The following is a 13,444-nucleotide window of genomic DNA, read 5'->3' on the forward strand; positions in this document are numbered from 1 at the left end:
CTCCCACACACACAACAACACACCTACACATGACTATGTATGGCCAAGTTAAGTAAATGCCAACAGAAATTAGAGAAAAAAATGTAGAAAATACGGAATTCATGTCACGTTTTCGCGTGACAAACGCCGATGAAACGGAAACGGAAATCGCTGCTCACTTGTGTAGGTGAATGAACAAATAATCAAACAAACAAACAAACAACAAATAAACGTATAAACGAAAGAACGAAAGAACGTTTAACAGGAACAGACGTATTTGTGGAAATTCACAGATTCTAGAAATCACACCGACACCAACACTAGCACACATACATATTCACAAGCACATACCCATACACATGTAAAATTGTACGTATAGCAAATAAGCATTGGTAACACTGGTGCACAAAAGATTCTTTATGGCAACATTGTGTAGGGAAGTCCAAACGCGAACAACAAACAAAAACACGTTGGACTTTTTTTTTCCAATATATTTTTAACTGTTTTACAAAACTGGCAACAAAATGGAAATTTATGCAATGTGACAAAAAACTTTTTCCATTTCGACATTTTACGATTTATTTTTGTTTTTGTTTTTGTTTTTGTCTTTGTTTTTTCTTTTCGATTTATTTATGCAATTCATATACAATTTCTTTTTTCTTTTTAGTTATTGAGTTTTGTTTTTTTTTATTATATTAACTTTTTTCATTTTAAATTAAACTAACAATATTTCCAAAAAAAAACAACAACAACAACAAATTTACAATAAAAAAAGGTGTTCTTCGCTTCACTAGGATTTATTATAGTGCATCTCACTTCCTCCTTTTGAACAGTGTTGCAACAGTTGTTTGTTGCTTTTTTTTTGTGGCTTTGCAGTATAAAGTAAAATATTTTATGGAGGCTTTTCTTCTCTTTAGCAGCTTTGAATTTTTAAACTTTGTCTTTTCTTAAACCAAGATTTTTATGGTTTCAGGAGTTGCCAGAGATTTGTGAAGCTTTACAGATTTTCGCTTTTATACAACATTTTCGTTTATGCTTGTGTTTTATTTTTTTTTATTTAAGTTTTATTATTTTTTAATATAAGTAAGTACTTCCAACAGTTAAATAAAAATATATAAGTATGAGTTATAAATTTTGAAGCATTTCTTGAGCGCCATCCAATAGCTAAAATAATTAAGGGCAAGAAAACTGTTAATCTCAACTTAAGCCATATGCGAGTTCGAGTAAATTGACGTAAAGTAAATTTCTAGGGATTTTTTGCACTGCACTTATGTAAATATTTATTTATTTATTTCTTTATTGCACTGATTTATTATTTTTCGTTTTCGAATTTATTTGTTTATTTATTAAACATCTTATAAAATTTTCACAATGGTAACACCTAATTTACATAATTTTTATTTAATATACCCTACTCGAAATTCTACTAAATACCAACATTCGCTGCCATACCGACATAATTTACTATTTCCCTGAATTTACAATCAATTTACTCAAACTTGCACACGGCCTTTATTAATAAAACACTATGCAAAAAAGTGGTTCTAGGAAAAAGGTGGTTCTAGAAAATAGTGGTTCAAATACTATTTAAATAGACCGTCGTTTAGAAGATAGGATCCCCTCGACCTAAAGAAGTAATTCTGTTGTGATATCATAGAGAAGTTTTGAAAAACGACAAAATAAAAATTAAAATTATTATTATTAGTCAGTTGAGTCAGTACACTTGAGCACTTTTATTCTCTATTAACTGCGAGGTTTCTTCCTAACCCCTCTTTACGCCTTGACTGTACTGGATTATTGTTTATCACACTATCAGACTAAGTAATGATTGACCTCAGATCTGCATACCTTCTCCAGAAGCCTGCAATCATTCTGAGATTCTATATCGCGGCTGTCAGTTTTCGTAAATAATTTCAGGGCTCTATCCTTTATGTATTTTTTGATCGAATCAATCTTGAGGTACCTGACGATGTCATTTGTCCTAATGTACCCTGAAAAGTCTCCTCAGAACCCGACTTTATGCAATTTCTAGCTGGCGAATAGTAGTGTTTGCTATTGTATCTTGTTTTGATATCCCAAACAAAGTTTTAATAGCACTATTTTATACAGCAGTATTTGTATTGCGTCCTCAGTGTCAGATAGACATTTAGGATTTGGCAACTGAGTATCCTTTTGATGAAAAAAGCTATCTACTTAATGTTGAAGAGATATTGACACAAGTGGCAATCTATAGCAAAACCTTAGAAGTCCACGACAGAAGTACCCAGCATTACAACAAAAATTGGTATATATTTTTAAGTTGGATAGATAAAAATTTTGTTAAGTCCGTGAGAAAAATATTGCATTATAAGTAAATATAATATATATATATAATGTTGGATATATATATGAAAGTGACAGTGTATAGTAGAATCTTGGTGAGCCCGCAACAGAAGTTGACAATATTACGAGGATAAAAAAATATAAATTATTTATGTTAGATAGATATATATGAAAGTGGTAACAATTGGTAAAATTTGGGTTATTTTCTGCGAGATATTAACAGCATTACGAGGAAAAAAAATATACATATATGTATATATATATTTTAAATTGGGTAGATATATATGAAAGTGGCAATGTATAGAAGAACCGTGGTAAGTACAAAAGTGACATCTGCTGAATTTCGATTTGTTTTACATTTTCCAATCGAAGTTTTCGGTATCATATCATTATTATTAATGAAGTTGGGTGTATTACACATAGGAACCCACATGGACTATTATGGTAGTACCAGTTGTTTTAACCAGTTGTTTTTTTGTATCACATTAAAAACACCACATATCAACAGCGAAATAACTGTAAATAAAATTATTGTGGTTTTTAATAGCCTTGAATTTTTTATCGGAAAGTTGAAATCTAATCGATTTAGAGTTTTTAATCAATCAGTATTAAACAAGACTTTCCTGAAAGAACCATATAGTTAAGTCTATGCTTTAGTGTACCTATACCCTGTCAGAAACTCTGGAAGAATTTTGGTGTCATCTCTACTCAATGTAAGAAAGGGCTGTCTTTGATATGTCGACGTATCTCTCACACACTGTTTGGCAACCCAAACGTTCGGCAATAAAATTGCTTCAACATTATAAATTTCATCTAATGAATTTCATGTATAATTTCATCTAACTTGTGGAAATCTTACACACATTTCTAATGGAGTTTGGGGTATTTATAGATTTCTTCCTATATTAATTTGTTCGCTACATGAGAGAAAATATTATATGAAATGATTTGGAATTGAAACACAGAAATCTATTGCATATTTTAAGGCTAAAACAATTTTTTTTTTAATTCAAAATTTTTAAATAGGTATATATTGCTTCCTTTTCGCATATTACATTCAGATAAATTATACATAAGTATATACTGTATATATTTTATGTCTTTATTTAAATTTTGAATATTCGTGTTTTTAAGTTACAATAGTCTTTCCTATGGTCATCAAACTTTTTAAGATACATGAAAAATCCATTAAAAATTCTAAATTTTTAAGAAAAGTCTTAATGTTCTTTTCACATAAAAAACTTTAATTACGTCACCCCAAAAAATAATAACTTTTACAATTTATGCTTCAGTGAATCAAATACTTTATGAATTATTATATATTGCATTTATGAAAAAGATATATACACACGTATTTACATAACTATTACTTAAATGTATTTCGAAATTTTTGAAGTTTATGTTTTAGAACAATCAATCCATATTTCTCAAGAATAAAATTAAATTTACCTCAATCATAAAAAATCCCCCAATTTTGCCATAATGGATTTTTTTTTTAATATTTCTCTGGATATCTGATTGTAAATAAACTTAAATTACATATTTCGGATTTTCATTTTAATTTCTTTTTTTCAAATTCTTTTTTTTCTATTTATTTCTTTTTTGGAAAATTGTACATTTGTTTTTGCTATTTTCATGGCTAACTTTCAACTTTTCTACCGCTATAAATTGACATAAATTGCATTTAAGTTGAGCTCTACATGTCCATGGCATTTTGCCACATTTTACATTTACGACCGCAAATTATGATCGAAAAATATGGCAACCATAATTTTTTTTCCGCTTTAATGTTTTCCCTGATTTTTTACGTAGCGCAATACGTTGCTGTTAAAGTTTTTACGATTTTGACATATGTGTGAGTGAGAGTGTGGTATTGCTCCTTTTAGTGTTGGCATTCCTGTTCAATATTAAAGGTGAAAAGAGGATGTATTGAAGTAGGTTTTATAAGTTTTGAAAGTATATATTCACGTCTTTCTTTAAGGATATGACAGGCACATTACTATAATTAATTACATATAGTTAACCAAATTTATATAGCTGCGGTTTATGCATTATGATTGTTTACGAGTTGTATAAAATTGACGATACTCAAAATTTAAATAACGGAAATAGGTAAATTCCATGACTTTTGTTCACAATTTTCCTTTATTTTTTTTTTAAGCGGAGAGGTATAATAATGCCTAACGTATCCTCACAATGCCGTCACAATATAATAGTGGTATGCACGAGTTGCACGGACTAAAAACAATCTCATTTATGTGACAGACCGTTATACTGCCGAACGTTTTCTGGAATACTTCAATGGTTTCAATGTTGGTTATCAATTTATAAGTTTCTTCATTAATATGCGTCTAGGCCTCACTTAGCTGTATTTGTTTACCTCTCCTTCGAAATTATTTAATTTCGAGATCATATTTTTTCCTTTAGAATGTGATTGTAATGAATTGGTGTATGGCGATCTAGTTTTCTTTACATAGCATCATTTTCACTGTGATATTTTCAAGTGAAGCCCTTAATTTGCAATAGCCGTAAAATAATTGTAATCATCAAGAAAAAATATAAAGCATATCTCTATATACAATCTCTATATACAATCAATCTTTGGATACATGATAACAAAACGCAAAGAGATAAGTTCGCTACTACTAAAATCAATAAAATAATAATATATGTTAAATAATAAATGATAAATGAAGACATGTCCGAAAAATTCCAGTTCCATGTAAGATTTAATCAGGAAAGCCTATTAAGTGTCATATAAATGGAGACTAAAACGAAGGACGTTTGTAATAGAACAGTCAAAACGAAAAAAGAAAATTGTAGCCAACACTCTGTGTATGGTAAAACTCTTCTGTAAGCAGATGATATAGTAATGATGTCGAATATAAAACAAAAGCTCCTGGATACAGTATGGGATTGGGAGCACGTATAAGAGAATAACAATTAATGCAGAAATTAAATGAAATAGCAAAACCAACTATAGATCAAATGAATTAACATAATATAACAATGTAAAATTATTTGATACCAGTATTTCAGATATCGTTATTAGTAAAAGATATTTTCCTATAAAAAAGACAAATAAAAAGTAGTTGTAACGCACAATTATGTAAGTAATACAGGTAGATATATCACAAAATATGGAAACATTTTCTTTGGGAACAAAAGATAAGCACGAAAACTATGCTTCAAATTTACAAAATAATCATCAAATAAAGTTTACTTTATAGATCAGAAAGTACGCCAACAGACCACTTTAGAATTCACCAAAGTTACAGCCGAAGAAATAAGGTATCTAGAAAAAAATTATAGAGAAAACTAAAAGTGGCAAAACGAGAAACTCTCTTATAAGAAGCGAAATGCGGAAAGCTGACAATCAACACTTGGTCCCGTGCTGTCAACTTAAGTGGGTCGCTAAAGTGTCGAAAACAACATAGTCTCGAGGAAGAAGATGTATTTAGAGTTCAATGCCAACATTTGGAACCAAAGTTTCAGAGTTAATGAGAAAAGAAGAATGACAGGAACTTCGAGAATGGTATGTTGCGAGACCCAACCCACGCAGTAACGGGAACCAAGAGGTTTGATAAATAAAAAGATGTACGCTACGCAATTATTAAATGACTTAAAATATACTTATATGACTTTATGGAATACTCAACATCGCAAGTGATCATTTGTGAGTGGTGTTAGATCAAGTCTATGCTATTGAATCGAAACACTCCGAGATATTTTGAATAATCTAAATCTGTACTGTACCAAAAAAAGTTTTTACTCTCTTTAGTTGATACTGGTTGCGACTAGTATACATTTGGTTTCCACAGGACGGAACAACTTGCCACGTAGTGCCGTCACGAACACATTTTCTTTTTCCCATATATTACCGTACACTCTATTTTGTACAATATTAAAAAAAAAGCTCAAGTAGTAAAAATTATCATAAATCAAGTAATATTAAAATAACCACACAACCATTTCAATAAAAAAGATATATAAAATAAAAAAGTTTAATTATCAACCGTCCAAGCACTTCTTCTGTCTATATGAAATGTCCAACAATACTTGGTAGGATACAAATGTTAGTCCGCCGATTCTCTGCAGTCGTGTATTTGTGGATGTGAATTAATTTAATATGAAACGGAAACACTACGATATATAAGTATGAAAAACACTGTGTTTCCTCAATTAAAATTTTTTGAGACTCACCGTTCAGCTCCCATAAATCAGGATATAATGAAAGTCATTAAGAAAGAAAACTTTAAAAATTAATATCAATATTTATACTTTCATACATTTATGGGCCACACGTTCTCCATTCACTTCTTTATATTCAAAAGTAGTAACGATTGTACATACTTGTACTTGCCCCTACCGCATCTTTACGGTTGTGTTTAATTAATGTAATAAAAGTGTATATTACTCCTGCTAAGTAGACAGAGTTACCAACGTTAACATAATTCATTAATGTTAATTAACATTGTTATGATAGCGCACAAAAAATATAAGAAATGTTGATAATTGTATGCGAAATGTCATTTATAAGATATAAACATATATTATAAAAAGTTTAAATAAAAATAAATAAATAATTGCTACTTAATTTATAATAAATAATTAATAAGTACATGGATACAGACAATAAATATTTAACATTAAATTTAATAACATTAAATACACTTATTAAATTATATGAGCATAACAGTGTATGTATAATTTTTTTAAAAAATTTTAAGAACTCGGTTAATTAATGATCTCTCATTGGAATCAAATAAATTTGACTTGAAAAAAACATTGGCAAAAATAGAGAAATAGGAATAAATAATCAGTCGAAAGAGTCATTAAAATTTCATACAGAGAACATTGTATGTGTAAGTGAGTTTCAATATCTGAACAGTGATATTACCAAAGAACACTGATCATGGTTTTTGGGAAAAAAATTTAATTTACCAAAAATAAAATTTGTTGTAGTGATTCACTACTTATCTCGTCCAAATATTATAGCATTTCATGTCAAGTGCCATGTTTATTAAAATTTTTCATAATAAATCTCTTTTTCTTAAGTTATTCCATAATTTACAAAATATATATTTCTAAATTATCTTTTTTAGGAGTATAAGTTGGTAACACTGAATTAAACGCAATTAAAACAACTGTTACACATTAATAACATTTAGTATGCATCCTTATACTCTCAACTTTTTCCCATTCACTACAACATGTTAGACAGACATGTACCCGTATTCTTCAATATTATGTTCCAGACATTGCTCGTCCTTATTCTACATTAATTCATCTAATTATGAGCAAATTAACTACACTACGTGACCCTGAGTTTGACGCCAGACAACAATTATTTAGAGAATAAAAAAATTGAAATACTCCATGTTCAGTTCAGTTTGCCGGACAAATATTTAATAAAAAATTTCATATATAAATAAGAACCCAAAATGCGTTCTGAAGCCATACTCCATATTCAGCAAAAGACGCTGTTAGAATAAGAAACATAAAATTAAAGGCAATTTGTTATCCTTTCTTCCATTGAAGAGAATGAGAAAAGGAATCTAACTGAAATTGACACAGCTGAAATTAAAACCAAATAACAAATCAAATAAGTTGTTCCACTTATAAGGGTTTAACCAATATATTTGTTTTATTTTCTACATAAAAAATACTTACAAAAAAAAAACTTAAATAAAAATGCGAACATAAAATAGATAAAACCCAGTTGTAATATCTTTATAAAGTTTCTATGGAAAAAATACTGCAATAATAGTCAAAGCAAGCGAAAACATAACTAGCTCAGTGGTTTAACTGTCAAGGCGAAAATACCGATATACATGGGTTTCCCTCCAAATCTTCCCACATACTTTCCCAATTTCAGCTTACGCCATGCCACATGTCACATTTTACGAGAAATAAAAAGAAAAATAGTTTAAACTGGAAAAAAAGACGATACATCCAAAACTGAATACCAGAAAGAAGTTTAAAAAAGGATAACAAATTCCTAAATAGAACCAAATAAATAAATCAAACGTAAAGCAAATCGAGGGACTTTGATTTAGTTGTGTTCTTGGCAAAATAAATGTGTTTTACTCTATAAGAAAACCAAGGAAAAACTTCCTTTAGAAAAAAAAGAAAACTATTAATGTGATGTCCTTTTTGGAATTAAATGTGATTAGAAAGGATGTGGTCGTTGCTTGTTGTATTGTTGTGTTGACTTGAATTTAAAAAAAAGAAAGAAAAACTTTAAGCTAAAGAGGATAAACGCCATCAAACACAGATAGCAGTAAATCCCATACAGTTTTTTTTGAGGGGGTTTTAAGTATAATAGTGGGGATTTAACTATAATTAATATAATTTGTTTTATAAGAACCGTAATAAATTAGTTTAAAATTAAGTTAACTGTTAATAATGCGAGATTAAGTATGAAAAAATGTTAGAATGTCCTTATAAGTAATTATATTAATGATGATTTAGCTGACTTCACCAACACTGCAGATGACCAGCGTATTTATAAATTTTTCTTGTACTAAATTATTTAAGTATTTAAACTTTAACAATGACAATTTAGTTTACTGTTAATCAAATTATAATAATAAAAATTATAAAATCATTTTTACACATTGACATTTTGTTACAGTTTATAGGTGTTGTCATCTTTAACTTATCCATCTATTTATATTTTGGATTTAATGAGACTATTTTAATATTTAAGACCCTTTTATTATTTTCTCCATTAAGTTGGTATTGCAATATATGTCTTTTTTATATTTATTTTTCTTTTATTAATTTTATTATTCAATATAGGAATTTAAATTTATAATGTTCCATACGGACTAGTTTAACATTAAGAACATATAGATGGAAAAGTTACCTTAAAAGGTACCTTAATGTACAATATTACACATTCACATGACCACTCCATTAAAAAAAATACAAGAGTGTTAAAATCAAGAGTGTTTTTATAAACTAAATTCAATCATATGTACTCTATGACCAACTCATTATCAGAATTCGACGGAACTCTTGTTTAAATGAATCACCCAAGTAATCACAGTCACTATTGAGTACTTCAGATACTAACTCGCATTTCATAACACAAAGAAGAAGAAGAACTTTATTTCGAAAGAGTTTCTCAATAGATTTTAATTAGATTGTGATTGTGGATCTTATGCGAGAAAAAAGAAAGATGCGGAAAAAGTGGCAGCAATCCAGATTTCCAGCAGACAAAGCCATTCTTAACAGACTTGCAAAAGAACTCAGCCTAAAAATCAAGCAATTTAAAAATAATCAATTCAACTACTACCTATCTAACTTAAGTAATGATCGTGCTACCAACTATTCTCTCTGGAAATGCACACGAAACCTTAAGCGACCTTTAGTACACAAAGCTCCAATTAAAAATCACGCTAATCAATGGGCTAAAAGCGATGAGGAAAAAGTGGAGGTCTTTTCCGAACACCTGTCAAAAGTGTTTTCCATAGACGAAAACGTTAACAATGCAGTAATCTGCCCTCCTAGGACAGCACATTCATCATGTATTCCACCAACCACCGAGCTTGAGTTAATGATGATTATTAAAAATGAACTTAAGCTAAAAAAAACCCCAGGTTATGAATTGATAAATGCTGAAGTTTTAAAAGAAATTCCTGCAAAATGCCTAGTTAAAATTACGAATATATTTAACGCTATAATACAGATGCGAACCCTTCCATCCCTGTGGAAAGTATCTGAAATTATCATGGTACATAAGCCAGGAAAGGATATTAATGACGTAAGTGGTTACAGACCAATAGCACTTCTGCCTGTACTTTCAAAAATATTTGAAAAAGTCTTACTGAAAAGAATCCTTCCTCTGATTGAAAGTCAAAACATAATACCTTTACATCAGTTTGGTTTTAGGTGCAATCACTCCACCATAGATCAAGTCCATAGGATTACCAATGTAGTAGAAAAAGCTCTTGAGGAAAAAAAATCTGCTCAGCTGTGTTTTTAGATGTGTCGCAGGCTTTCGATAAAGTCTGGCACTCCGGATTGCTTACCAAAGTAAAAAATATTCTCCCAACGGAGTATTATGACATAATCTCCTCTTACTTATCTGATCGTTACTTTCGAGTAAAGCACGGTGATACTTATAGTAAACTGCATAAAATTAACGCTGGAGTTCCGCAAGGTAGTGTCTTGGGTCCTCTCTTATATCTGATTTATACACACGACTTGCCAACGAGTGCAACAACGTTCACAGCAACTTTTGCTGATGATACTGCAGTCCTTGCAGTTGGAGAAAGCGCAGTAATAGCAGCTAATAATTTGCAAAATAGTTTGGACAGTATAATTGCTTGGACAAAAAAATGGAAAATTAATCTGAATAAAGAAAAATCAGTGCATGTAAATTTCACAAATCGAAACATCAGTCATATACCTGTCTACATCGATGAAGCACAAATCCCTCACGCGAATACTGCGAAATACTTGGGTATGACTTTGGACGCTAAACTAAGATGGAGCGAGCACATAAAAAAGAAAAGAAGTGAATTAGATCTTAAATTCAAATCGTTGAAATGGTTAATCGGCAAAAAATCAAAACTATCGCTTTTCAATAAACTTGTACATATTATACAAACAAATGCTCCAGCCAATCTGGACATATGGAATACAGCTATGGGGTTGCGCAAGCAGAACACAAATTTCCATCATCCAAAGATTCCAAAATTTCATGCTACGGAGTGTAACAAACGCGCCATGGTACGTGAGAAATTCTGACTTACATCGTGACCTTGGAGTGACAACAGTACAGGAAGAAATTCATACCAAAGCCAAATCACACCAAGATAGACTTAGTTGTCACATAAATGCTGAGGCGCATTTACTAGCGACAACTGAGCCAATACGCCGTCTAAAGCGCCGAAAGCCGTGCGATCTTTGGGCTTAAATCATTGAAATATAGTACAATTAATTTATTATTGCGTGGAATCGCCTAATCTATTTAAATTTAAATTGCTTGTTAGTTATCTAATAACTAGTTGTTTTATGTCGTGTTTTGTTTTATTTATTGTTCTTTAAAATCATATATAATAAAACAATTTATAATAAAAAAAAAAAAAAAAAATAGATTTAAATTTCTGTGCAACATAGCTTTTCTTGATAGATTGGGTTATACCGACGATCGAAAGAGGATCTTCTTAGATCTATTGGTCCATTGTGTTATCGTATAATGCAGAAACTCAGATATTAACACCACCTGGATCCTTTAGCGAAGCTTAAAGTATTGTTTTGTGGGAAGTCTTGTAGTTGATTAATACGAATACTGTCTTTTAAGTCTTGGGTCTAATAATGAAAACACGATGGTTAATCATTGAAAATGGTTTTATTGTTTTTTGAAGTATTCTCCATACTACTCCACATAGTTTCACATTCAATTGAACCAATTTTGAAAATAGTTTTGCTACTATGAAGTTGGTATCTCCTAAATCAGAGTTATAAACGTCTCAACGACCTGTTCGAGTATAGAAAAATGTTCGCTACTAATTTTTTTCATAATCTTTGAGAACAAGAAGAAGCTGTCAAGCCGGGACTGTGAGGAGGACGACCCATCAATTCAAGGTTCTGAGTGCCTAAATAGTTTTTTGTTTAAGTTGATATGTGAGAGCTCGTGTTGTAGTGGTAGAGGATGATCTTTCTTCGACTGTTGGTTTTCCTCAATTGTCCGAAAACTTTCAGCAAACAAATTATCTCTTAGTATTGACCGTTCTACGTTATTCAAATGCCACAATTATAACATGATCGGTTATTGTAAAAAAACATATGAGCCTGGATTTGCTTCATCCGCGGACAACTTTTTCAGCTCATTTTGGAAGACTCAAAGAGTGAATTGCTGTTTTATTTTGAGCTCATAGACATAGATCCATGATTCGTCACTTGTCACGATATCGTAAACATGTTTTGAACTACTTCAACCGTATTTTTTTTAGCATTTCCTGGCATCAATTAAAACTTGCCTTCTTTTGAGCGATTCTCAAATTACTGGAAATCCAACGGGAACAACTCCTTATAATAACTTAATGTATATGTATAATTGAACGTATGCTGGTCTTAATACTTAGTGTTGCCAAAGTGCAAGAATTAAAGGGCAGCTTAGGTATAATGTATTTCGTACTAAAAATGTTCGATAATACTATCCAAAGCAATTTTTATATATAATATTCATAATTTTATATATTTCAAGTACATCTTCTGCTTTAAAATTATATTTTTCTTTAAATTAAGAAAAAAATATAATAATTAAACTGGCATAATAAATATATAGTAAATAAAATGAAAATCTCAACAACAAAAGTATACCTTCAACTTCGGTTGTATACCATATATCCTTTGAGTTGAACATGCTTTGTGCACAGATGAGAGATTCTCAACCGACAAAAAATACGGAACCGAAATTATATTTTATTTTCTAATTTCAATACGCCGGAAGCTAATAAAAAGTATAGAAATGGAAAGCAAAAAATTAAAACAAAATAAAATCGAAAGAGAAAGAGAAGCAACCTAAACTGAATACAAAGAAAAACACCGGACAAATAATTTATCCTTGACTGCTATAGAACTTCTATAGAACTGCTATAGAAATAAAAAATTACAAACCCAAAGCAACAAAGCATCCTTAAAAAAAACAGTACAACGATTGTATGATTTCGTTATAGATGAAATTTATATTTTGTTGAAAGTTATTAAGCCAAACAATTTTTGGTATTATTTTTAATTTTATTGGATTGCCGTTTATATCTCAAAAAAGGACATGACAACAATGTTTTTGTAGTTAACTATTATTTATTCGATTTGTATTTATTTTTTTAACTTTTGAAAGAATTTACAAGCAATTTATTTATCTTATAGTCTGAGATTTAAGAAATAGTAGTATTTTATCGAAAAACAATTAAAAGACATTTCCTTTATATTTTTTTAACGTCAAATATTAATTGTGATTGGATTAACATTTTGCTTTTGTTTTAACAAAGGAACAAATATACTAGGACTTTTTTATAGTTGCTAAAACATCTTTATTTTTGTATTTGTATTAAGTGAAGAGCAGCAAAACTAACAATCTATAATCTCAACCCACTAAAACAACCTTTGAAGGAATGTCCAAAAT

This window comes from Teleopsis dalmanni, chromosome 2, assembly GCF_002237135.1.
Source record: "Teleopsis dalmanni isolate 2A chromosome 2, ASM223713v2, whole genome shotgun sequence".
Taxonomy (NCBI): domain Eukaryota; kingdom Metazoa; phylum Arthropoda; class Insecta; order Diptera; family Diopsidae; genus Teleopsis; species Teleopsis dalmanni.